This window comes from Homarus americanus, unplaced genomic scaffold, assembly GCF_018991925.1.
Source record: "Homarus americanus isolate GMGI-L3 unplaced genomic scaffold, GMGI_Hamer_2.0 scaffold24523, whole genome shotgun sequence".
In the NCBI taxonomy this organism is placed as follows: domain Eukaryota; kingdom Metazoa; phylum Arthropoda; class Malacostraca; order Decapoda; family Nephropidae; genus Homarus; species Homarus americanus.
This window is the reverse complement of record NW_024744357.1, coordinates 2,975,726-2,980,705: the sequence shown is the minus strand read 5'-3', so window position 1 is coordinate 2,980,705 and position 4,980 is coordinate 2,975,726.

Below are 4,980 nucleotides of genomic sequence, written 5' to 3'. Positions count from 1 at the left end.
CTGAACCACATAATCGAGATGTGGCCTGACTAGCGCGGGATATAGTTGCAATAAGACCTCTGCACTCTTGTTACTTACACTTCTAAATATAAACCCAATACTCTGTTTGCCTTATTTCGAATATCGCACTGTTTTTCTAGGCCAGTAGGTCGGGTTTACTAAGTACCCCTAGGTCTCTTTCACAAGTCAACTTCTCTAGGTTGATGTTGTTAAGGCTGTATACATTATAAGTATTTGTTCTTCCAATATTAAGTACGCTGCACTTGCTTGGTGTTGAATTTCATTTGCCATTTTTCAGACCACCCTGCAGTTTATTTAGATACTCCTGTAATGCATTTGCATCCTGCCCTGAATTAATTTGCCGCCCTATTTTGGTGTCATCCGCAAACTTGCTTATGTCACTGCTGATCCCAGTATCTAGATCGTTTATGTAGATCATGAACAAGAGTGGGCCTAGTACTGACCCTGGGGAACCCCACTGGTTACACGGCCCCTCAGATTTAACACCATCTACAATGACCCTCTGCGTTCTATCGGTGGTGTGGTGTTCACGTGGTGTAGTACTCGTCTTAGGGTGTTGATATGAAGGACCTCATGTGGTCATAAGAACATAAGAAAATAAGGAGTCTGCAATAGGCCTGTTGGCTGTGCATGGCAGCTCTGTCGAGTTACTACCCTCTCTATCATCCATGAATCTATGCAGTCTCTTTTTGAAACTTTCCAGAGTTCAGCACTTCCTACAAAAGTTGCTAAGCTTGTTCCACTCGTCCACCACCCTATTTGTGAACCAGTTCCTTCCTATCTCCTCTAAACCTAAACTTATCCAACTTAAATCCAATGCTTCGGTCTATCCTGCTCGGATATTATAAGAACTTTATCTATATCCCTATTATTGATTCCTTTCACCCACTTAAATACTTCTATCATATCTCCCGCCACTCTTCGTCTTTCCTAGAGAATGCAAGTTTAGTTTCTTTAACCTCTCCTGATATGGAAGGTTTCTAAGTCGGAATCATTTTCGTCATTCTTCGCTGCACCAACTCTAGTGAATTGCAGCGTACTTAATATTGGAAGAAAAAATTACTGTCAATGTATACAGCCTTATCATCAACCTAGAGAAGTCGACTTGTGAAAGAGACCTAGGGTACGGCTCGAAAACAGTGCATGTTCGAAATAAGGCAAACGAGAATTGGGTTTTATATCTAGAAGTGTAAGTAATAAGAGTGCAGGTTCTTATTGCAACTACAGTGGTATGCTATAAAGAACTTAATTGGTTCCAGAAACCTCGTTCGTTATAGGATTAATCACTTTCAGGCCCCCAAATACAACCACTTAACTTGCTGAAAAAATTCTGTGGAAAATGTAAAAATACGGTGCTTTATCTTACCTTGGTGTTTGTTCAGCATGCAGGACAGGGAGGCAGAGGGGAGGGGGAGGAGAGAATTGATGAAGAGGTGGAAGGAGGGAGGAGTCATCCTTCCTAGCCCTCTTTGGTGACTGTCTCCCCAGGCACTTTGTCTGTAGGTTCTTTTTGTTACCTTTGCTGAGAGATCAGGGTTGGCTGCTTCAACCTTGATTTCTGGACCTTCAAAAGTATTTCATAACATTGTCATTGTAGACACTGATGGCCTTTTGCACAGAGACAGCATGAGATGATGTCTCATAGCTTGGACAGTTGCTCCAGCAAAAGAAACGCATCCTTGAGATCTTTGGCTTGGAATGATCAAACTTCCTCGCCTTGTCCTCCTCCTCCCCTGGCTCCTCAGAAGTTAAACTCCTTCAGTGTCTAGTTTTCCTCTTTGTGAGCTCAAGCAGCTCTTCGGTGGACAATTCCTTGCATGCTCTTCCACCGCTCCTCCAACATCATCATCATCCACTTCAGGCCATGATTGCCCCAGGCCAATTTCGCCAGACAAGCGGCCTCTTCTTCCTAACTCTTGAAGCCTTCAAAGTCTCTTTGAAGGGCACATTCGAGCCACAATGGCCTCCAAGCAGCACAAAGACACCTCACAGTAACCTCTTTTCCAGGCGCGAGGTAATTAAAAATGCAGCATCTGCTATATTGGAAGTGACTCTTCCAAAATTCCTTCAAGCTAACATCTCTAGAAGAAGTGGGCCTTAAAACATATTCTAAAAGCAGTGCCTTTGTGTACAGCTTCTTAAGTTAGAAAGTACCTGTTGATCCATGGGCTGGATGAGAGGTGTTGTGTTAGGTGGCAAAAGGGTGCACAGTGATGAAGTTCAACTCCTCTGGCAATTCAACCATCAAATTAGGAGGGTGGGCTGGTGCATTGTCCATCACCGCTCAAAGCTTTTAAGTGTAGGTGTTCTCCCTGAGGTATTCGAACACTGGGTCCAAACACCTCAATCACCCACTCAGAGAATAAATTCCTGGTCACCCAAGCCTTTAGGTTTGACATACCTGCTTTCAAAGGGCCCGGGTCTTCCTAGTGTTTTTGCAAAGCTCTGGGGTTTCTGCATGGTACACAAGGGTGGCTTTATTTTGCAGTCACCAAACGTGCTAAAGAAGGAGAATTAGCCTGTCTTTCATTTAGCTTATGGCCAGGGGACAGGGTCCTCCTTGGTAATGTGTAATGTACGGCCGAGGCATTTTTTTCCAAAAATCCAGTTTCATCACAGTTGAATACCTGCTGCTGAGAAACAAAGCCTCCCTCTTTAATAATATTCAAAAAATGTCATGGTGTTCATTAGCTGCTTCCTTATCTGCACTAGCAGCATCACCATGTCTCACAACACTATGTATTTATTTCTCCTTCAAAACCAGTAAGCCACCCTTGGTACCCCATAAACACTGGCACATCACTACAACTTGCACTGAGGTCTTGGCTTTAAGGTCCTCAAAACAATTGTCTGGCCTTCTCTGAAGTGTAAACTTCACTAATGCTATCACCTGCCATTTCTTTCTCCTTTATCACACTAAGAGTAAATTTTCCATCTCCTCAATCACATTACACCTTGCTTTGCTAAGTCCTAGAATTCCTTAGCCACTTGCACTGTTTTCAGCAGCTCCTCTTTATTCTTTAAAATGGTACACATATACAGTGATGGATTTAGCCATCCCATACTCATCACTAAGTTTAGCAATGCTTGTTCCATCCTCACGTTTCTTTATGATTTCTTCTTAGTTTCCAAGAGTTATGAGCTTTCTCACTTTTCGCTTTGGGCCGATTCATTGTCACAATTGTACACTTGAAAATATTTATACAAATAACTCTATTTACACATCAAAGGCAAATTTCAGCAGCAATAACAGTGGTGCACTGGCTACACAATGAGACAAGATGAGCCTGGCGGCTCTTGTTGTGGGTCAGCGGTACAGCAATATTCATCGCCAGAAGCGAAACAGTCTGGTATTCATCAGTTAAGTTGTAGGAGTTGGATTCGTGATTCTCAATTTTATAGGTAAAACCGCTCATTATAGGAATATTCGTGAGTAGGATCCGCTCGCTGTAGCATACCCCACTGTATATCTTACGCTTAGTCAGGCCGCACCTCGATTATGCGGTTCAGTTCTGGTGCCAAATGGATATCAATTCACTGAGTCAGTGCAGCGTAAGAATGACGAAAATGATTCGGGACTTAGAAACCTTCCATATCAGGAGGTTAAAGAAACTAAACTTGCATTCCCTAGAAAGACTAAGAGGCAGGAGATACGATAGAAGTATTTAAGTGGGTGAAAGGAATTAATAAAGGGGATATAGAAAAGTTTTATAATATCCTTGTATGATAGGACTCATAGCAACGGATTTAAGTTGATAAGTTTAGGTTTAGGAGCAAGATAGGAAGGAACTGGTTTACAAATAGGGTGGTGGACGAGTGGAATAAAGCTTACGAAGCAACTTTGTAGTAAGTGCTGGAACGCTGGAAAGTTTCAAAAGGAGGCTGATAGATTCATGGATGATAGAGGGTGGTAGTAACTCGACAGGAGCTGCCATGCACAGGCCAACCGACCTATTGCAGACTCCTTATTTTCTTATGTTCTTATAACAAGGGCACCAGAACTGAACCAGCATAATCGAGGCCTTTGGACTAGCGTGAAGATCTAGTGTAATAAGACCTCTGCACTCTTATTACTTACACTTCTAGATATAAAACCTAATACTCTGTTTGCCTTATTTCGAACATTAACGACTGTTTTTGCCGTAGGTCCGGCTACAAGTACCCCTAGGTCTCTTTCACAAGTCGACTTTCTAGGTTGATGTTGTTAAGGCTGTATACATTGACAGTATTTGTTCTTCCAATATTAAGTGTGGTGTGGTGTTCACGTGGTAGTAACTCGTCCTCGGTGTTGATATGAAGGACCTCACGTGGTTAGTGGAGGCACCAGGTGGTGAGGTGTTCACGTGGTGTAGTAACTCGTCCTCGGGTGATATGAAGGACCTCACGTGGTCATGGGGACATCGGGTGGCGTGGGGTGGTGTCAACAGTACCTCACCCTGCTGGGTGGTGTTGTGTTATCTCTTAGTTAGGTGTGAAGCTGACCCACTGATTAGCACCTCCTGGTCAGAAGATGGTGGTCAGTTCCCAGGATGCTTATCTCACTGGTGGGTCACAGCTGTTACTGTTACTGTCTAGTGCTGAATTTACAGGTTTAAGCACTGTTCATCACTGTTCAACACTGATCCCACTTTTCTGAAACAAAATTATCACTTTTGATTATGTTGACCCAGTGGTGAGGATGGGTTGGGAGAGGGACTTGAGTAGTGGGCCGAACATTGCTTGGCGGGGCAGCTGCTCAGCAGTGCCTGGTAGGTCTTGACCGTGGTCAGGGATGTAGTGTGTGTGTGTGAGTATTATAATAATATAAATAAATAATTATTAACTGTTTATTAAAGAGAATAGCAGCCAGAAGGCTGAAAATATACAGCTACATAATTGGGGAATGGGTTTCGATTTACAAATAATATATACAAGTAACATGAGTGATACAAATAAGATATATAATAACTAGGTGGGGAA